The following is a 22,917-nucleotide window of genomic DNA, read 5'->3' on the forward strand; positions in this document are numbered from 1 at the left end:
TAAATTAAATACGTGGTCTTAAGGGCTATAAGATAGCAACAAAGGATGATATCATCTCAAAACAGAACACCTAATGCAGGAGACTCAAGGATGCTTTACACAAAAGGGCTATTTGTGGGGTTTTTTTAGATTTTTAAAAAATTTTTCCTTCATCTCTCCAAAGCCCCCTAGTACATAGTTGTATATTTTAGTTCTGGGTCCTTCTAGTTGTGGGATGTGGGACACCGCCTCAGCATGGCCTGATGAGCGGTTCTAGGTCTGTGCCCAGGATCTGAACCAGTGAAACCCTGGGCCACCAAAGCAGAGCGTGTGAACTTAACCACTCAGCCACTGGGCCGGCCCCATAAAAGGGCTATTTGTTTTGGATCTAGAAAGTAAACTAGGAGTTGCTAGGCCAAAAGTGGGGGATGACATTGCAGATGGAAGCAGTCTTCGTGTCTAAGACAGGATTGTGAAGGGACATGGTGTGTTCAGGGAATGGTGGCAAGCCCGGTACGGCCAGAGTGAAGGGCATGTGGGTGCAGGATGAGGAATGACTGGCCTGGAAAGGATGGGGCAGAATTTGACAAGCCTTGTAGCTTGCATTGTATGGGAGAGCTTGCACTGCATCTTGTAGCAGATAGAAAGAGCCTGCAGAAACTTTCAAACGAGAGAGTTTCATGATTCAATTGGATTATGTGTTAGAAAGAGAGCTCTAATGACAGAGAGAATGAAGAATGTCCTACTGAGCAGTTGAGGCTGGTGACAGGGAGCCAACAGGGAGGTCATTGCTGCCATGCACACAGGAAAAGGGATAATGGAGCCAAATGGAGTCTTATCAGAGCCCGTGGCATTATTTTGCCCTATCTTCTAAATAATTACCCTTTCTCCCTGACTTTCACAAACATCCCAATCATGCCTCACATCCGCTAAACTCTCAGGCCACTTAACAACAACAAGAGCAGAACAGAGAAAATCCAGAAGCTTAAAGGAGAAAACGGGGAGGAAGAAGACCGGGTACACTGTGCGTTGGACTCCTCTCTGGTTTTCCGCCAGGGCACTTGCTAATGGACTACTAGGGACTAGGCACACAGCAGGTAATTAATAACTACTCTTTCGGGCAGCCAGCTACCATGATGTCTTCTGATGTAAGGCAAGGAGTTACCAATATCACCTATGACAAATTCTAGCCAAGATATTTGATTGGACCTTTTAAGCATTTCAATCTAATTTACAGTTTGTAGGAAATACAGGGGATAGAGGATCAAGCTAATACACACAAGCAATCGGAAAAACCAGGAGGTGGGACAGCTGGCTGAGTCTCTTCGCTAAGTCAGTGTCGTGCAGCAACAGTCTGGGCTAGATTAAAAGAGATTTAAGGAACAGAAGAACCAGATGTAAAGGAAATCCTGGACTGAATCTTCCCGAACAAACCAAATGGTAAAGCAGTTTGGGATCTGGGTATTAAGCGAGATAAAATTTACTAAAATGGGAAGATAGAGAACACTGACTTAAAAAAAAAAAGCCAGTTACAAGTAGTGTGTACAATATAATCTAATTTTAGTCAAAAATTAGAAAGAAAAGATTTAGAAGAATATGCATCAGTGTGATAATCTCAGATTTTTATTTTTGCTTATCTGCATTTCAATTTTTCACTGCATACATAACACATCTGTAGTATAAGAGATCATCTTTAAAATGTTAGAAAATACTTTTTGACTTCAATAGGTTGGACTCAGCACCATTTCATCTCCCTATGATTTCTCATAGTTTATTCACTATAAAAAATAATACTGCCACACAAAAAGACAATGTCTAATTAGTTTAATTGTGAGAGGAATTCTGCTTCATATATAATATTCCTGAGTTAGTTGTTCATTGAAATTAATGAATGTTGCACCAAATGATGTTTAATAGTGTGTAGTCAGCTTATGCACAGCAATTCCGTTTGTGCATTACTCTATATTCTAGTAGCTTTATTCCTTGTTATGTATTTTGTGACTATTCAAAAAATGCTTATTGATGATTCTGTGCAGGAAAAGTTAAGTTAGAAGATTTTATCTTTCTTTTCCATCAGCACTACAGTTTGGAGACAAAGTCTTGTGTTTCTGTCCTCCTTTTCATTTTATTCTGTGGTTGAAGCAGATGACCCAGTTACTGTTTCCTGATTTTAAAGTAATTATATACGGGCATTGGTGCTATAGCTATTTCTACTTCTCATGGCTCTGTGGGGCAGAAACAGCAGTGAACTTGGAGCTAGCACACTTGAATTCCACTCCCGGTTCAGTTAACTAGCTTAGTTTTTCACATATTTGAGATGAAAATGAGGAGTAGATGACATCTAGGGTTCCTCCTAGGTCCAAAATTCCATAATCCTAAAATACTGCTTTTTTAATATTTTTTCCAAAATGCAGCTCTCCAAGTCAAAACAAACAACAAAAACCCATATATATTTATTGTAAGCCTTTAGCCAGGAGCACTTTGTATGAGTGGCATCCCATAATTTGCACATGATTCATAAAGAGGTTGAAACCAGAAATTATTGTTATTTTTTATATTTCCAGAACAAATAAAAGCAAGAGGTTGCCTCTAGTTCTACTGATGATCTAGTAGATTCCAAAACAACTACAGGCTCAAGCTGACTCTGATTAAGTTGGCAATATAAGATGCCCTGTTATCCATCACAAAGAAGTACAGTTTCGTAATTTGGGTTAGATAATGTTAACAAATGTAAGATATCTTTGTTTTATTTTCGTGGGCTTTGGAGTCAGACTAACTTGGGTTCAAATGACAGTTTGGACACTTTCTGCTTCATTTTCCAAAAATTCTATTGAGTTTTTCATTTTTACTTTTTTATTGTTTTTATTAGATTTTGTTTTTCCTTTTTCTCCCCAAAGTCCCCCGGGACATAGTTGTATATTTTTAGTTGTGGGTCCTTCTAGTTGTGGCTTGTGGGACACCACCTCAGCGTGGCTTGATGAGCAGTGTCATGTCTGCGCCCAGGATCTGAACTGGTGAAACCCTGGGCCGCTGAAGTGGAGCGTGCAAACTCAACCACACAGCCATGGGGCCGGCCCCTTACTTTTTTATTTTTAATGTCCAGGACCATTCTCTGAATGCTGTTTTCTTTTTTTTTCTTAAAGATTTTTTTTAAATTTCTTTTTTTTTTTCCCAAGGAAGATTAGCCCTGAGCTACATCTGCCAATCCTCCTCTTTTTGCTGAGGAAGCCTGGCCCTGAGCTAACATCCATGCCCATCTTCCTCTACTTTATACGTGGGACGCCTACCACAGCGTGGCTTGCCAAGCGGTGCCATGTCAGCACCCGGGATCTGAACCAGCAAACCCCAGGGTGTGGAAGTGGAATGTGGGCACTTAACCACTGTACCACCAGGCCAGCCCAAAATTTCCTTTTTTTTTGAGGAAGATCAGCCCTGAGCTGAACATCTGCTGCCAATCCTCCTCTTTTTTTTTTCCTGGGGAAGACTGGCCTTGAGCTAACATCCGTGCCCATCTTCCTCTACTTTATATGTGGGACACTGCCACAGCATGGCTTGACAAGCAGTGTGAAGGTGCACACCCGGGATCCCAACTGGCAAACCCCAGGCTGCTGAAGCAGAATGTGCGAATTTAACCCCTGTGCCACCAGGCTGGCCCTTGAATGCTGTTTTCTTTATTTTTCAGTAGCATCCTCTTCTTGTTTCATAGCTACTGATTGCCTTCTCCTTGCATTATCCCTGTTTCCTACAAGTTCCTTTCTTCTATTTGCTTGTCCTGGTCCACATCTTTGATATTAGAAGCTGCTTTCTGATATCTGTTAATCCTCAGGTGTCTGCTCTTATTTGATTGGGCTGTTGTCTTTCCGTTGTTGAGTTGTAAGCCTTTTAAAATCATTCTGGATGCTAGACTCTTATGAGATATATGATTTGCAAATATTTTTTCCTGTTCCATAGGTTGCCTTTTCACTTTCCTGATAGTGTTCTTTAACACACAAAAGTTTTAAATTCTAACAAAGTCCAATTTATCTATTTTTTCTTTTGTGGCTTATGTTTTTGGTGTCATAGCTAAGAAACCAGGCTGCCTCACTGCAACTCTGAGAGCCTGGGAATGAAGCAATAAAATCTTTTGATATTTTTCCTTCTGAGGAAATTGTTTGACATATGCATGCTTTTTTAAGAACTCATCCCTTGGGTATGGCAAGGAATGCTTATACAGCAGTACTGGCTTCATGCTTACACTCTTGAGCAGGTGGTGTAATATCTCTTAGCCTCAGTTTCCTCATGAATAAAGAAAAGGATAAAAATCTCATAGTGCTCAATAAACAGTAGTTCTTCTATTTTTTAAATAATAAAATTAAAATAAGAGGCAAAATAAGCACTTAAAAATGGTACTACTGAGGTAAAAGGTGATACTGAAAAGCTGTGCTGGGCATAACGTGTATGGCAGGAAAGTTGCAAGAATGATGTTGCATAACAGTGCTTTGCAAGCTTTAATGTTCCTCTGAATCACCTGGGGATTGTATGAGGATGCAGATTTGAATTCAGTAGGTCTGGAGTGGGCCTGAAAGGGTGCATTTCTAACAAGCTCCAGGTGATGCCAACGCTGCTGGTCCAGGGACCACACTTTGAAGACCAAAGTAGAAAACATGTCTGCCATGGTGTCTGCTAAAACTGACCGTCCTCCTCCATAGTCTTCCATTCAGGATTTCCTGAGAAGTGGAGAGAGAAGGGTGCTGATTGGACCCGTGCCAGGCCTCTGACCCAAGGAGAGCTCATCCACAGACTGGGCTTCAAAATACAACATGGCGGAGCTTAAGGGGGCCATGGTCCTTAGCTGGGCCACCCAGACTAGGAATTTGCACCAAAACACAGGCCAGGCCCCAAAGGCAGTACCTGTGGCTCCCAAGGGCCAGATAGACTCTACAGTTCCATCCCGCGTGGATCTGAAACATCCCTTCCCCTGTCCTTCACAGAGGCTGGATACATTCCCTCCCTCATTCATTCATGCAACAAATATGTCCTGAGCTCCTCCCCTACCCCAGGCATGGTTCTCCAGAGATACAGCAGAGAGCAAAAGTATCTTTCCAGAGATACAGCAGAGAGCAAAAGAAGGCCCCTCTTCTCAGGGAGTTTGCACTCTAGTGGAAGACTTCTTGCACCCAAATAGAGGAGCTAAATGTAAAAGGGATCCCACTGGAGGGCCTCCAGGGTCACTCTGTCCTATTCTGTTAAACACTTGGAATATGTAACTAAGTTAAGGGAGCTTGTTATGGAAGAGACTGAGTAAGCCAGAAGTATAAACACATTTCAGAAGGGGTCAGACAAAATAATGTGTGATGGACTCACAAGTGTCACGCATGTATGGATTACATATGCGTTCAGGTTACGAAGAAAGTGGGAGGTGTATGGAGGTACTCTTTAGTTTTTCAGAATTGTGCTTTAGAGGGCATTTGTCTTTAAACAACCTTATCTGAAAATAGTTTGGGATAGGCTATTGGCCTCCACTTTTTTTTTTAATTTTTTAATTTAATTTTGTTTTTTTCCTTCTTCTCGCCAAAGCCTCCCAGCACACAGCTGTGTATTTTAGTTGTGGGTCCTTCTAGTTGTGGCGTGTGGGACACTGCCTCAGCATGGCCCCATGAGCAGCACTGTGTCTGCACCCAGGATCCCAACTGGTGAAACCTGGGGCCACCAAAGCAGAGTGCAGGAACCCAACCTCTCGGCCATGGGGCGGGCCGGGCCTCCACTTTTATGCTGACTATTTTTTAAGGACTATAGTGGGATACAAAAGAAAACAATCACTTACGTTGAATGTGTGAACTTGTAAGAAAGACTATGAGTCTTTTTTTATAGCATTTACTGGCAAAATGACAAAACCATGAGTATATAAAACATACTGCGTTCTTACCTGTGTTTTATAAAGTAATAATGCATAAAATGGAGCAACTAGCAACATTTGGAATTGTGATGTCCCGAGCCTGTCCCCATTTACAGCAGTTAAGAAGATAGGTTTTAGAGTCAAACATACTTGGGTTCTGACTCAGCTTTCCCTCTTGGGAGCTGTGTTGCCTCGGGAAAGTTACTTAACGTCTCTGAGCCTCAGTTTCCGCATCTGTAAAATGAGAATAATAATACCACTCTCATGGGATTATTATAGGGGCTAAATAAAACAATCTATGTATAATTCAATATCTACTGACTTTTATGAATCGCTGTACTCGTAAAAAGAGACCCATCCCTTCCCCCCGTAGCGACCCCACATCATTATTGGGAACAACAAAGGGGTGCGTCAATAGTGCCCATCATGACACCCCCTTCATCTTCTTCTCCAGAGATGGACCGCTTTGTCCACTGCTGTTGTCTTTAGCCTCCTGGTGGCATCTCCTGGTCCCCACAAGCTGTGGTCTCTGGGTGCTCCCAACATTTCCAGTTCTCAGAGCCCGAGAATGATGCTGGGCAAACAGAAGTGGGAGAAAGGGGCCTCCTCTTGGATTTTTTTTTTTTTTGAGGAAGATTAGCCCTGAACTAACATCTGCTGCCAATCCTTCTCTTTTTTGCTGAGGAAGGCTGGCCCTGAGCTAACATCCGTGCCCATCTTCCTCTACTTTATACGTGGGACGCCTACCACAACATTGCTTGCCAAGCGGTGCCATGTCCGCACCCGGGATCCGAACCTGCGAAACCCGGCCGCCAAAGCGGAACGTGCGATCTTAACTGCTGTGCCACCAGGCTGGCCCCAGTCTTTGGATGTTGATTGCACTTCATCCCACATATGGCCACTCTCTTCTCCAACTTTTAATTTAATCAAGTAGTATAGAGTATAGTTCCGTACACCATATCCTCTACTAGAGACACTCAATATTTTCTGTGACCAACAGAGCAAATCAATTCCACAGACATAGCGTCAAATATTTAATAGGGTTTTGTGCCGTGAAAAGAAATGGGGTGCTCCTTCCACCTTGCTTTCCTAGTGGATGAGAGAAACAATATTAATTCTCAACTCTTAATGATCTGAGTGATTTTTGAGGCTAATGAACTGAATCCAAGGTTGGGACTCTGAGAAAAAAGATTAGAGAGGGCCATTTTCTTCTTTTGAATCATCCAAATGAACTCAGTGAGTTCCTATGGGATTGGCTGACCTCAGCAGCTGGATTTCAGGGATGACTGAAATGGTTGGCTTGGCCAAAGTGCAGTCCAGCAGAACATCTGGAGACGCATTGGACCAAATTCCAAGGAACGATAGACGTATCCGTGGACATCACAGTGATGTCACGCCCTTTCCTCCAGAGAGGAGGCCTTTCTGTGAAGAAGGTATTATGGTTGCCTACTTTACGTACATGCAGTATTTTTATATTGCTGAATGTTCCAATTTGATTTTTTTTATTATGGTAAAATGCACATAGCATAAAAGTTACCATTTTTATCATTTTAAGTGTACAGTTGAGTGGCATTAAGTACACTCACGTGTGTACTCACATTGTTGTGCAAACCGTCACCACTATCCATCTCCAGATCTTTTTATTGTCCCAAACAGTAACTCTGTACCCATTAAACAAAAACTCCCAATCTCCCTCTCTCTCCAGCCCCCTGGTGATCACCATTCTACTTGATGTATCTATGATTGTGGTGATTCCAGGTACCTCATATACCTGAAGTGGAATTGTACAATATTTGTCATTTTGTGACTGGCTTATTTCACTCAGCATAACTTCCTCAAGTTCCTCCATGTTGTAGCATGTGTCAAAATTTCCTTCCTTTTTAAGGTTGAACAATCTTCCATTGTATGTTTGTACCACATTTTGTTTATGCATTTTGTCCATCTGTTGATGGGCATTCAAGTTGACCCCACCTTTTAGCTATTGTGACTAATGCAGCCAGGAACATTGATGTAGACTGAGCTGAAAGGTACATTTCTTACTCACGGAGCGCTTTTCAGTTATCTGAAAGTACTTTGAAACTAACTTTTGCCTGAGAGAATTTTTAAGTAAAAATTACTTAAAAATTTAAGTAAATTCCCAAGATAATATAGAGTTATTATACTTAAGAAATGAATGAGGGACTGGCCCCGTGGCCGAGTGGTTAAGTTTGCGCACTCCACTGCAGGCGGCCCAGTGTTTCGGTGGTTCGAATCCTGGGCGCGGACATGGCACTGCTCATCAAACCACGCTGAGGCAGCGTCCCACATGCCACAACTAGAAGGACCCACAACGAAGAATATACAACTATGTACCGGGGGGCTTTGAGGAGAAAAAGGAAAAAAAATAAAATCTTTAAAAATAAAATAAAATAAGAAAGAAAAGAATGAAAGAAAATGTGTTATAAATCTAAAACAAACATGAGAAATTATTGGAAATGTTAGAAAAATATCAAGAAATGGCAATCTAGGGGACAGTGTGGTGGCACAGTGGTTAAGTTCACATGTTCCACTTCGGTGGCCCAGGTTTCGCCAGTTCGGATCCCGGTGTGGACATTGTACCGCTTGGCACGCCATGCTGTGGTAGGCATCCCACATATAAAGTAGAGGACGATGGGCACGGATGTTAGCTCAGGGCCAGTCTTCCTCAGCAAAAAGAGGAGGATTGGCAGCAGATGTTAGTTCAGGGCTAATCTTCCTCAAAAAAAAAAGAAATAGCAGTCTATATATCATAACAGGTAGAAGAATGCAAACCTGTTGTTTGACCTATGACCTGTACAGTTCAAAGGTAGGTATCTGCTCATGGCTGCCTGTCTGATTTAAAATTCCATTTGCTTTCAAAATTCAGCCAGAGGATGGGCATGGGGGGACATTTTGATCAAATTATAGTGAAAGAATCTTGTATTTTCTTTTCTATATGAATTCCAATTCTCAGCTGCAATGTTTGACTTTCAGATATAAACTGAATTGACTTTGAAAATATATTTAGAACAAACACACTAAACCAGTGGTTCTCAACTGGAGAACTATCTGAGACATTGGCAAGGTCTGAAGACAGTTTTGATTGTCACAACATGGTACTGGCATGAACTAGGTAGAGGCCAGGATGCTGCTAAGCATCCTACAATGCACAGGATAGCCCCACAAGGAAGAATGATGTGGCCCAAAATGTCAAATGTCTAATGTTGAAAAACCCAGCACTAAACAAAGTATATTGAACAATTACAATCTACCAGAACAGACTTGATATTTGAAAACAGTTCATCAGGGGCTGGCCTGATGGCGCAGCAGTTAAGTTTGCACGTTCCACTTCGGTGGCCCAGGGTTCAGATCCTGGGTGCGTACATGGCACTGCTGGGCACGCCATGCTGTGGCAGGCGTCCCACCTATAAAGTAGAGGGAGATGGGCACGGATGTTAGCTCAGGGCCAGTCTTCCTCAGCAAAAAGAGGAGAATTGGCAGCAGATGTTAGCTCAGGGCTAATCTTCCTCAAAAAAAAAAAAAAAGAAACCAAAAACAGAACAGTTGATCACAATGAAGTTATATTCCCAGTTCTCATAAACAGTGCTGATTATGGGGCTCCCATATTTCCTTTTCTTTTTCTCTGTCTCCCCTTTTACCCTTCCTTTGTCTTTTCCTTTCTTCCTTTCTTCCTTCCTACTTTTTTGTAGTGACATGAAAGAAATTTATCCAACATCTTCTCTACTCATTTTGGAGTTTTAGTGTTATTGTAAAATGGTGAGAACTATGTTCTGGGGGAGGGGACTCAGATTGGAAGTCAGGCAGCCTGGAACCAGTCCTACTATCCAGAAGTAGAAAATACTATGTGGCCGCAGGCATAGTTTTCCTGACCATCCATTTCCTTCTCTCACAAATGGGCAGGGCCATTTTTCCTCGTGGGCTCTGCTCCAGCTGTCCTGGGAGTTCACTGCTGGTGTCACTTCTGATTGGCTCATGCCTCATTTGGACTGGTTGGCGTCCAAGCCAAATATTTTTAATATCACCACAGAAAGTGGATATAATAACTAAACTGCCTACCCCAAAGTGTTTGAAAGGATCTTGTACAGTAACTGAAAACACTTTCAAAGAATAACAACCATATAAATGTCAGATCCTGAGGAGTGAAAGGATATAAAAATACCGGGGATGACAACCCAAAGTTTGAAATGTACATGGCCCCTTCTGGGGTTTCAGGGTGAGCTTATTTTTAATTTGTTTTGCTTTTTAACCTAAGTCTTTGTTTCTGCTACCATTTAATTTGGAGCAAACAAAGGCCATTATGGCTTTGAATTTCATCTCACAGTCGTTCAAATCCTTTTTTTGTCACAAGAGAGCAAATTAGGACAGAAAAGAGAAAAATCTTCTAAATAATTGGGTCATCATAGCATAGATGCATGTGAGCTCTTCTGGGACAAGATTTAATCACTACATACATTGTGTATGTTGATTGTGTTATAAATAATAATCCTGTGTGCCTCATTAAACCCCAGATGCATGTCCTTGCGTGCAGCTCACTCCTTTCTTGCCAACCTGACTAGATGCATTATCTCTGGAGTTGTCCTGGGAAATAGGTGACCTGGCTCAGAGTCATGCAGGTGTGAGACGTCTCAAGAGCAGTGGAGTTTTATGCTCATCGATTTTGACAGCCTATGCTCCAGATTGACTATCAGGGCTTCTCTCCTCTTTCTTCTTTCTTATTTATTTTTTCTTAACTGGTGGATCAATTAATAAAAATTGCCAGATAGGGAAAGTAGCTTGCCTTCCTGAGACTCTGGACAATCTGTCTTATCCTTAGCTACGGCTTCAGATGGAGTTTTACAAAATGCCAGCCTGTCCTAATTTCTTCCACCAAAACCATTTAAAATAAGTTTACTTACAATGAACCAACTTCCTTTGATGCAGCAATGAAAAATAAACCATAGAAGTTGAACGAATTTTCTTTTAATGATAAAGGATGTAATGAGGAATTCCCACCTTTCTCTAGCGGGTCACTTATTTATCATGAAATTGGACAGTGTGAGGTTTGCCTTCCTGGGACAGCCTTGTACGGCAGTGCTACTTAAGGTGGCATCCACTCACTGGTGCCAGCTGGCAAACTGTTTGTTACTTGTCCATGACGAGATAAGCTCAGAAATAGAGAGTAAGCATCTAAGAAGTTTTATAGCAATCTACGCGTGTGATTATTTTTGTGGTACTTTATTTTCATTTCATTTGGCAAAAGTGTCAGTTCATGTTGGATTGAAAATGAAAAACTCTGGTCCTTCACCACGGACAGTTTGAAAAGTGCTATTGTAGGGAATTCTCTCAGCAGTATACGATCTTCTCCAAGGATGACTGACCTCATAAATTTTCTTAGGCAACAGAATAATACTGTTCTATCCTTCTTAGCTGCTCTGCTTCCAAGTGTGAAGACACATGACATCTGATGTTTTCAGCTGCAGATTTCAGCACCATGACAGAGAATCAGTTTCTGTTCCTCCTGCCCTTCTAGTCTCCTTAATCCCTTCCAAATAGGGCTCAATTTCCTTCCAGATCTTAGTCAATATTGAAAGGGCGCCGTTTGTAAGGTGCCTGTGACAGTGTGGCCAGGCCACTATGTTTAGAAGAGTGCTAAGGATTATCTCCTCTCTCTGGTGCCTTCATGTTCCTCTCTCCCAGAGCAGGAGGAGTTGGTGTGTTACTAACATTCTTGTGTCAGACACGAATTAGGTTAGCTGAGATGTGAGGTAACCCGCAACAGGCCATGAGGTGACCTTCTTTCTTCCTAGGTGGCCCTAGACTGTGAAGGAAGCAGCGCTGACTAGGCACCCTCCGGGCCTTTGTTTTTCCTGGCTCCAGTGCCCTCCCCCCCCCCCCCCCCCCCGACAAGCGCAGCCGGGAGCCTCTCAAGGCTCCAGGCTCCTCTGGCAGGCAGCACAGCATCTGATTAAACCCGATAGGTTTAGAGTCCCTTTTATACACCCATATCTGCTTTTTGGAGGAGTATGTGTGTATTAGGGGAGGAGAGTGGTGGCTAGACAAATAATTTTTTTATTAAAAGCTTTCAACCCCAGAACTAACAAATCCTAATTTTATCTTTTTTCCAGATTTTTTTGTTTGTATTTAAAGAACTAACATATCTTCTCCAGTCTCAATCCTCTTTCCTCCCTTCCCAGATGCATTTACTATCACGAAGTTGGCAGGTACACTTCCTGGCTCTGTTTTTATACTCTCACTATTTTAGTTATTTATCTTAACAAATACTCATGTAACACTGTATCAGTCAGTTATTGCTGCATTACAAATCACCCCAAAACTTACTGGCTCAAAGTGACAACAATAATTGTATTATTATCTCTCACGGTCCTGTGGGTTGATGAGGCTGATGGGCGGTTCTCTCACAAGGCTTCAGTCAGATGGAGACTGGAGCTGGAGTCGTCTTGAAGGCTTCCTCACTCACAGATCTGGTGGCTGATGCTGGCTGTTGGCTAAGATCTCATCTAGGGCCATCAGCTGGGACACCTACATGTGGCCTCTTCACATGGCCTGGGCTTCTTAACATGGTGGCTGGATTCCAGGAGAGAATGTTCCAAGAGGACCAGGTAGAAGCTGGATCGTCTTTTATGACCTACCTTTGGAAGTCACATGGTGTTATTTCTGCTGTAATGGTCCCACCCGGCTTCAAGAAGAGAGGACATAGACAACCTTCCCACACCTCTTGATGGGAGGAATATAAATGTCACATTGTAGGAAGATCATGTAGCATGGGAAATCTTATTGTGGCCATCTCGGAAAATATAACCTGTCACAAATTCTTATTAGGTGCCAGGTACTATTCTAAGTATTTTATAAATAGTACATGTCCATAATCAATTTTGTGTGTTTTAAATCTTCTTATAAATGGTAGCTTATGGTATGTATCATTTTCTAACACTTCTCACTCAGCTTTATAATTTTGACGGTAGCTGATACATGAAGGTTAATTAATTTCTTTTAATTGCCACTTCATATTGCATTTCAGGAATATGTCACAATTTGTCCATTTTCCATGTCCATATATTTTCATTTTTTAACTGAAATCATGCAGTAAATATTACTCTGTGACATCCTTTAAAAAACTATAGTAAGTAGTCAGCACTTTCCCATGCCACCAAATATTCTCCCAACACAAAATGTTTGGTGGCTACGTTGTATTCATTCAGCCTCTGAATGGAACATAATCTTTGACTAAACCCTTAGAGATGAGCCTTTAGGTTTTTGGTTGTTTTTTTTGCTTTTATAAAGAAAACCATCACAACTGTCTGTATATATAAGTATGTGTATATGTTTTTTATTATTTCCTTAGGAAAATTTCTTACAAAAGGAACAAGCAAATGAAAGAATATAAACAATTTTAAAGCTTTTAATATATATTGCCAATCTTGGATCCACTTTTATTTAGTTTTACATTTTGATCAATACCAGAAATACCTGGGTATCCCGACCCAACTTAAGAAGCAAAACAATGCCAGTAGTTCAAGCCCCCTGTTTGCCTTTCCCATTTCATCTCCCTCCCACTTTCCAGAGGGCCCCACTATCCCAAATTTGGTATTTATTATTCCCATGTATTTTTATATTTATATTAAAAAGTCAAACTACGTATACATAGATGGTTTCCGTGTATTTATATAAATGAAATCATACTATGTGTATCCTTCTACAACTTTGCTCAACATTATTTCTGTGAGATTTATCTGTATTGACACATGTAACCCTAGTCCATTCGTTTTCACTGGTGTATGGTATTCCATTGGATGGACATACCCTTCAATTTATTTACCCAATAGCTGTTTGCCACAATCAGTACTGTCAGATTTGCCAATCTGATGGATGTGAAGTAGCATCTCATTGGGATATTTCATTTTAAAAAGCTTCTGAGAACTGGTCTTATATCCAGTGAGGAGTGCCCAGGCTGGTGACAGTTATGCAAACATATCACATGAAGAAATAACTAAAGAAAATGAGGCTACTTGGTTAGAAAAACAGGAGGACCAAAAAGAGTTATGATGACAGTCCTCAAATATAGGAAAATCTGTCATATGGAAGGGGATTTGATTTATTATTTGTCACTCCAGAGAACAGACTTACTTAGTGACTCCATTTCCCAGACAGGAGGTGGATGACCAGCTTTCAGGAATGCAGTGGAGCAGTGGGAACCTGGGGGGTTCAAGGATGGGCTTTGAGAGTCCAGTGATGCCCCCAGAGATGTTGGCAAGCTGCTGGTGAAAGTGCATATGTGCATTTCTTTGGGAAGAGAATTCTTAGTTTTTTGTCTCAAAAAGGTATGACCCAGATATGACAGGCTGGGCTAGACCCTCCCCAGGGGCCATCTAATCAGCTTTGGGTTTTTGTTTTACTCGTGAGAGATGCTGAGTGCTTATTGATGGGGATAATACAGGGGTTGGGAAGTGGGGTAGGGGACAGGTTGTGGAAGGAGATAAGGAACTGATCAGTTGAGGAGGGTGGTTTGAGAGAGAGTACAGAGATGTCTAATGGGAACTTTGTCTTGTTTGGCTTAGTCTCCCCATGAAAATATCCATGAAATCTAGACTACTCAACAATGCTTTGGGAGTAATTTTTTGGGTATATGTGTAAGGAAATAAATCATTTCCCTGGTCTCAGTGGGGCAAAGGGCCAGAGCAAGGACTACCCAATAGGTATTTCAGGTTACACATGCATAAACAAAAGAAGAAAGTTTTCACTTGGTATGGGAGGTTGCACTATTTGGCCTCCAAGGATCCTTTTAAATCCAAAACCCCAACAAGATACCAAGAAGATGGTGCTGATTCACCCAGAAATAATTGCATTTTGAAAGAAGACCTGCAGAAAGTACGTGATACAAAACCCCAAGGAACACCTCATTACTCCTGGAATTTCAAGCACAGGCTAGGATAGGTAGATGACTAATGTTAGGGAACTTCTTGGTTCCCCTTAAATTGTACCACTATGGAAAAGACCCTAGAATCATAGAATGTGGGGGCTAAACTTCTTCATTAAAAAGATTAAAAATGGAAACACAGAATTTCCCTCTCCATGAGTATACGCTCAAATTAGGAACTGACTTCTAATAAACAGGGTATGGAAAAAAGAAAGTAACAGTTTTATAATGGAGAAATCTGGGAGACACCACCTTAACCAATGATCAAGAATAACATCATCAGTAATAGGTCACGTTGATGAAAAGGGCACATCGCCTCTGTGAATCTTTTCCCAAAAGTTCATAACCCCAGCCTAATCATGAGAAAACATCAGATAAACCCCAAATGGAGAGAAACTCTATAAAATACTTCACCAGTACTCTTCAAAATTGTCAAGTTCATAAAAAACAGGAAGAGACTAAGAAGCTGTCATAGATTGGAAGCAACATGACGGGTAAGTGTAATGTGGTACCCTGAATTAGATCCTGGAATAGAAAATAGATCTTAGTGAAAGAACTGGTAAAATCCAAATAAAATCTGTAGTTTAGTATTGCACCGATGTTAATTTTAGTTTTGATAAATATGCCATAATTATGTGCAATGTTAACAGGAGAGGAAGCTCAGTGAAAGGTACATGGGAACTCTCTGTACTACCGTTGGAACTTTTCTATATACTTAAAATTATTTCAAGATAAAAGTTGAAAAATACAATTTCAATGGAAAAAGGAATGAAGCGTAGAGAGGTTAATTGATTGCTCAGGACCACACAACAGGTAAGTGTTTTATCTGAAGTTAGAACCCAGGTCTCTAGACCCAAACCCAAAGTTATTTCTCCTAAAAGGAGTCTCCAGCAGGCCACCATGACCCTGGGATCCATCATTCTCCTGTTCATCTTGGTAGACATATTTATGAATTAAACTTTGTCTGGACTTGCTGGGTAGGAACTAAATAAGATTCTTCCTACTGTAGTCTTTGCTGCATCACTGCAAACTGACTCTCCCATTCTCAGAAGCAACCATTTCAAACTTTCTCCACTCTTCAGTCTTCCACCCCTGTCACCTTCCTCTTCACTCCCTCAGATGGCCAAATTTACTTCACAGCAAGAAGAAAGGGCATCAGAGAACTTCCTCAACTTCCTATAACCCAACCTACAAACCTACCTGCTTCCACACCCAGCTGCCTTTCTCCATCCCCCACCGTTTCACCCGAAGTGGTGTTCCTCATGCAGTCTCAGATGGTGCGCTTCACTTGGCCTGGGTTTTCCTACTGCTGCCGCCTCGGGGACCCCATCAATGAACCTCTCTCCTGTCTCTCCAACTTTTCCTTCTCTACTGACATCTTTAGACATATTTCCTCATCTTCAATCTTTAAAACAAAATTTCCTTAATACTACATCCACTTTAGACATTTACCTTGCCCTTCACAGCCGAACTTCCTGAAAAACTCCTCCAACTCATCTCTTCCCTCACCTCCCACTTTACTATTCTATTCCTATTAGATTTCCCTGAGTATTTAACACTATGAACCACACCATTCCTTTTTTGTTAATTGATATATAATTCACCCATTTAAAGTGTACAGTTCAGTGGTTTTCTGTATATTCACAGATATGTGCAGCGATCACCATAGTCAATTTTAGAACATTTTCATCACCTCACAAAGAAACCCAATATCTTTTAGCTGTCACTCCTCTCTCTCCCTGTTCTCCCGCACACCCACCCCTCAGCAGCTATTAATCTACTTTCTGTCTGTGTAGGTTTGCCTATGCTGGACTTTCATATGAATGGAATCGTATACTATGTGGACTTCGATGACTAGCTTCCTTCACTTAACATATTGTTTTCAAGGGTCATCCAAGTTACAGCATGTATCAGTACTTCATTCCTTTTTATGGATAAATAGTATCCCATTGTATAGATATACCACATTTTGTTTATCCTCTCATTAGTTGATAGGCATTTGGGTTGTGTCCACCTTTTAGCTATTATGAATAATGCTGCTATAAACATTTGTGTGCTAGTTTTTGTGTAGACATATGTTTTCATTTCTTTTGGGTATATACCTAGTGGAATAGCTGGGTCATATAGTAACTCTATGTTTAATCATTTGAAGAATTGCCACACTGTTTTCCAAAGCAGCTGCACCATTTTACATTCTCACCAGCACTGTATGAGGGTTCTGGTTTCTCCATATCCTTGTCAACACTTGTTAGTATCTGACTTTTTGATGCAGCCATCCTAGTGGGTGTCAAGTGGTTTCTCATTGTGACACACCATTCTTCTTGAATATGAAAGATTCCCTTGCTTTCCAAGAAGCTATACTCTTAGGATCGAAATATAATTTTCAAAAAAGTTTAAAAACATGACTCTTTCCCAAACTAAAATGAAAATGCGTCAAAATTTAATTAATTCATTAATTAATGAGGAAACCAGTAAGATGGTAACGCTGGCTCAAAGACTATTTTGAGAAACCAGAGTTTATGTAATCCTTAAAAAAAGAAGAATCTTAGAATAAGATTGCTGGGTTGGAGACAAAATTGGTTAATGTCCTAACAAACCATAACCTTTGAGGTTACCAGGTGGTGTGCTAGAGCCAGCTCATACCAGCTGATTATTAAATATTCAGGAAGTTTGTAAGCTAGCCCCTCTGCCTTCAGCCAGTTTACCAGCACACCACTGATATTAACATGTTATTAAGTAGTTTTACAGAGTCTCAATTCTTAATTAATAATAAAAGACAAAGCCAAACAATGGTACATTCTCCTTGAAAATGAAATCATCCTTGAGTGGGCCTGTTAAACATGGGCTTCACCATGACATTGAAAGGACGTAGTCACCCTCTTCACCTCATTTCCAAGTTTTGGATAATTTTTCTTAATTTTCCTTCAACCTCTCTAGCTCTTCCTTTTCAGTCTTCTTTGTGGGCTTCTTTTCCTCTCCCCTCCCTTAAATACTGGTGATCTTCAAGGTTTTATCTTCAGGGTCTGTCTTATGCTCGCTCTCTTCACTCCTCTCAGTCTTGCCCCTTCACTGCCTAGTTAACTAGTACTTGTCCTTTAACCTGCCTCGTTCAGATAAGCCCTCCCTGACTCCCCGGGCAAGATCAGCTTCCCCTCTTTCAGAGGACTTATCCCAATTCTAATAAACAATTCATTGTGTAGTTAGTTGTTTAATGTCTGTCTCTTCCACTAGACCATAAACTCCATGACAGCAGGGAACATAGCTGTCTTTTTCACTTCCATAATCCTAAGAGCCTAAATAATTATTTGTTGAATAAATGAATGAGTGAGTGCACGAATGGAGAAATAACAGATGGTTAGATGGTGACCTCATCATTTCCTTCCATGGCCTCAATTTTCATCAATGTATTGGTGACTGGAAAAATGTATATTGCCAGTTCTCTTTCTCTTTTGAAACTGAATAATAAAATGATAGTCAGGGAAATTCTTTTGCTATTTTACAAACACAAGTACTAAAACATCAAAATTCGGTGTAAATATTTTGAAAATGCCAAATGTCAAGAAAAGGGGCACACAATTCAGCTATTGCTTGATCTAGGAAATAGCATTTCACTGCCCAAAAAGTGTTGAGAGACAGTTCTCCATGGCGCTCTCATGTTTTTCATGTCTTGTGAGCAGAGGCACCAACAAGAAAGTTTTGTGCTTTTTTTTCAAGGAGAGTACAGCCTGGGAAGATGGAGATAGTGTCTCCCTCCAGAGCAGAAGGTAGGTCTGTTTGCTGTGCAGTATAATAAAGATAATGTCTCCCTCTGGGGCAAAGGTTGGGCAACGGGCTTGCTTGCAGCCCATCATACAAAATTGGAGATTCCTAAGTTTAGTGTTCCTCTCCTGGAATGCAACCCATCACATGTGCAGGCATCACCTGGCTCTTGTGTCATCTGTAGGAACTGGAGTCAGGGAATTGCAAGACAGTGATGGTTCTCTGGCTATTGCTATTGCTGTGAGTAATACATCGTCCTTTGTCCCTAACGCAGGGGGTTTGTCTTTGGTCAGCAACCACAAAACTGTAGCAGACTAACTTAGCTTGCAAGTAGGATAAAAATCTCAAATTCTTCACAGTACTTGACACAAAGCAGCTATTTATAAACATTCATATTAATCATTTGGTGATGAGGAAGCAAATGTTTTAAGCATTTTGCATCCTAATATAATTGATTTTCACATATATGTAGGTGCTTTACAATGTTTTAATGTTTTAGTTGTGACTTAGAAAATTGATTGGGAGTTTGGGGTTGATGTGTAACTGATTATACTTTTTTCCCTTTAAATAATACAAAATAGGCTCTCACTTTGAGTTTTCACACAGAGTTTCTACTTTTCAGATCTTTTCTGACACTGAGCGGAAGAGGCCTGTGCATTTGTCCGTACTTACTGGTATGTGGTTTTGGAAGTACCTTAGCTCATTCTCTCAGTTGTAAACATAGCATAAGCAACAACTACCTCAAAGGCAAGAGCCATGCATGGTATTCTTTTGCATCCCTCTCCTTCTTTTTATAAGGCTTGGTAACAAGCCTTACCAAACTTTGGACCAAGTTTCTGTCCAAACATTACCACTATTCCAATATGGTAGATTGTACTTTCCAAAGATTACTGCAGTCATGTCTCCTACCCTGTGCCATTGCTCCTGTGCAATGTGACCTTGTCACTCCCTCATCAAGAGGTAGAGTTTATTTCTTCATTCCCCTGAATCTGGGAAGGACCTGTGACTGCTCTCATCAACAGAATATGGCAGAAGTAACACTGGGGAAGTTCCAGGCATAATCCTTTACTGGCCCAGCAGCTTCTGCTCCTGCCTCTTGGAACATTTGCTCTTGGGCTGCTCTCTCTCATAACTCAGGCTTTATGCTGTGAGAAGCCCAGGCCACATAGAGAAGCCACATGTAGGTGCTCTGGGTGACAGCCTCAGCTGTGCTCCTGACTAACATTCAGCATCAACTGCCAGCCAGGTATGTGAGCCATGTGGGATGTCTCACCTAGGGGAGTCTTCCGCTAACTACAGTCCCTGTTGACTTACAACTGCAATTACATGAGAGACACCAAGCAAGAGCTGCTGAGCTGGACCCAGTGAACCCACAAAACCACAGGAAATAATAATACATTGTCGTTTGGGGGATAGAGAACCAGAACAAAGAAGCCCCTGCATAAAGGATTTCACTTGACCACATAGTTCTAAACCCATCCTCAACTACTTGGAATCCTTCAGAGCAAGTTTTACTCAAGAACAAGCATGGCAGCTGGTACCTAGTAGACATTATTGAAGTATTTTAATAAATTAATGAATGATTGTATATAAAACAAAAATCACTATAAAGCAGAAGTCTTAATCCCAGATTAAAAAAAAAGTTGATTTGCTCACTTACAAATCAAACACTTGGAAATAACTCTTCTTTCTTAATTTAAATTGACCTGGCCTCTTGGTCATGGCCAGATCTCTAGATGAGAATCAGGACAACCTGTTTGATGACAAGTTTGAGCTCAGGTAGGAGGAGAGTCTAGAACTGGTTTTGCTACTGTTGGGCAACAATTTGAATCTGATGTTGTTGTGGTAGTCTAGCATGGAGGCTCACTTGTCACCCTTTTTAAAGCTTTGAGAATGTTAGATCATGATTCTGGGGATGCAGTCTTCCGATCTCAGAGCATAAAATGTTTTTCATCTCAGAAAAAGAGATCTCTCTGAAGCATAGCAGTGGACAGCAATCTCCTCCCCACCCCCACTGTGTGCCTCTTTCCTCTCACTCCTTGTGCTCTAGCCTTGCTGATCTTGCAACAAGTCCTCAGATATACCATGTTACTTCCTGCCGTGGGACCTTTGCACAAGCTATCTCATCCTCCCACCCCCACCTCTCCATTTCTTAATCTAGCCAAACTCATCCTTTTGTGTCAGTTCAAATACAAGTTCCTCAAAGATGCTTTTTCTGACCTCTGCAGACTAGGTGAGGTGCCCCAGTTATATGCTCCCACAGCACCCTATATTCATCCATCACAGTGTATTTTGCAATTCTAATCACATATCCTTAATTGTGTAATTACTTTCTTTCTCCTAAGATGCATGTTTTCACATGTTTATGAGACCATCTCCATAGCTTACTCTACACATGAGCATGACTACTGTTCTACAGCTGTCATCAGCATAACTTTACTGTTCCAGCAAGCTCTTGACAAGGAAGATAAAAGTTGCAAACAAATGACTTTATTGCTGATTCCAGGACCTTCTTGAAAGACCTACCAACTCTTCAAAATAAAGCACCAAATCACAATTTATACCCCAAGACTCTCTGAGCCCCTCGTCTCAATTGCTGTGCTACTGGTTCTAAACTATCATGATCATTATCTGATGCTAAGACTTCCCTCTCCCCCTATTGAAAGACCCACCTTCAACCAGACTTTCAAAGTTTAATAAATAGCCCAGTTTTGCTCTTACCCTCCTTTGAGATGCTACAAAGATTTGCAAGATAACTTGTAAGTAATAAACTGAGTTTTGTCATATCCACACATTGTTTTGTGATATTTTAGGGGAGTAAATTTTGATGCTAATATCTAATCAATGTGTATATTTAATGTGGTAGCTCTTTTTCTTCTTCTTTTTTTTTCCTGAAAAGCTGTTATTAAATCCATGATGTAAATCAGTGATGACTTAGATTTGAGGAAATAGAGTAGTTGATTGATAAATCTCTTGTGAGAATTTACATTCTCCATAAGGGCCTAGACATGGTCAGTTTTGTTCATTGGTTTATCTCCATGTCCAGGCAGATTAGGTACTTAATACATAATTATTAAATGAATGAGTGGATCAATGAGTAGATGACAGACCAAGATGGATTTCATGGAGTACAAGGGCAACTCTTACTGATGAGACTTCCTAGCTGAGACTTGTGGTAAAGTGAATTCCACTTTCTCGCCCTTCCACTTTTTTTTTTTTTTTTGATTGGCTCTGAGCTAACATCTGTTGCCAAACTTCCTCTTTTTTTTTTTTTCTCTCCCCAAAGCCCCATTACAAAGTTGTGAATCCTAGTTGTAGGTCATTCTAGTTCTTCTATGTGGGATGCCCCCACAGCATGGCTTGACGACTGGTGCTAGGTCTGTACCCAGGATCCCAACAGGTGAACCCCAGGCCACTGAAACAGAGCACATGAACTTAGCCACTTGGCCACAGAAACAGCTCCTCACCCTTCCGCTTTAACCCAATTCCAGAGACTATCATGCAACCATACAGGATTTTACATGGAGCTCTGATGATGACCTCAGATTGTCATATAGCTGCTTATCTGCTAGTTCATGATTTTGATTTGCCTGGCCTAGTTGTGTAATATCGCCATTAGGTGAAATAGGAGTCCACAAGGGTTGCCATTGTTTGAGAAGTGAGTGAAAATGAGTTCCTTGCAGCACATAATGTGTCAGTGTGGCTTGGCTGGTTGAGGTATGAAGGGTCACAGAGTATGCCACCCCAAAATATGCCACTTTGACACAAGGATTATTTAGAGCTGATCAGATGTAAGAAAAACTCTCCGCTCTCCCCTTATTTGCCTGAAAGCAGGACATAAATTTGTAAAGATGGACCCCTCTCTCCTCTCTACCTGGAAGGACAAATATTAATCATCAGAGACAACTCTAGCCCTTTATCAGCCCAGAGATGGCAGCAGAGGAATCTGTATAACAAACTTTACTAACTAGCCCTGATCTTCCGTTAGTTCCCCCATATATATATACCTTCCCACAATTTGCCACCGCTAGAAACTCAAAGTCCTTTGCCTTTGTCTTGTCACATCTCTAAAGACTTACTAGTCTTCTTTTAAAATGCTATATAAGCCGAAGTTCTAACCACCTCTTTGAGTTACTCATCTCTGAGTGCTCCCATGGGTATGCGTGATGCATGTGTTCATAAACTTGTTTTTCTCTTGTTAATCTGTCTTTTATCAGTTTAATTTATAGGGCACAAGCAAATGAACGTATGACTGGTAGAGGAAAAGATTTTTTTCCTCCCGTACAAGAGCATCAGCTGAAACTTGAGTGATGTTGTGAAGAAGGTTATGGTGCTACGCCCACAAGTGGTGCCATGGCAGCAGCACTAGGAC

The 22,917-nt window shown here is 41.0% G+C and overlaps 1 protein-coding gene across 6 annotated transcripts in view; it reads left to right on the top strand.

Moving 5' to 3' along the window:
* Window positions 1–22,917, top strand: part of RAB1A (RAB1A, member RAS oncogene family) — a 126,636-nt gene that overhangs the window by 66,970 nt on the left and 36,749 nt on the right. For 2 of the 6 annotated variants that reach the window (XM_070572500.1, XM_070572501.1), the window contains 2 exons: window positions 18,501–18,550; window positions 19,168–19,219. The exons of the other annotated variants lie outside the window; for them this stretch is intronic. The gene's annotated coding sequence lies outside the window, so the exon portion shown is untranslated. The remainder of the gene's footprint in view (window positions 1–18,500; window positions 18,551–19,167; window positions 19,220–22,917) is intronic. 6 annotated transcript variants of the gene reach the window in all.

The sequence above is a fragment of the Equus przewalskii genome, chromosome 14, assembly GCF_037783145.1.
Source record: "Equus przewalskii isolate Varuska chromosome 14, EquPr2, whole genome shotgun sequence".
Taxonomy (NCBI): Eukaryota; Metazoa; Chordata; class Mammalia; order Perissodactyla; family Equidae; genus Equus; species Equus przewalskii.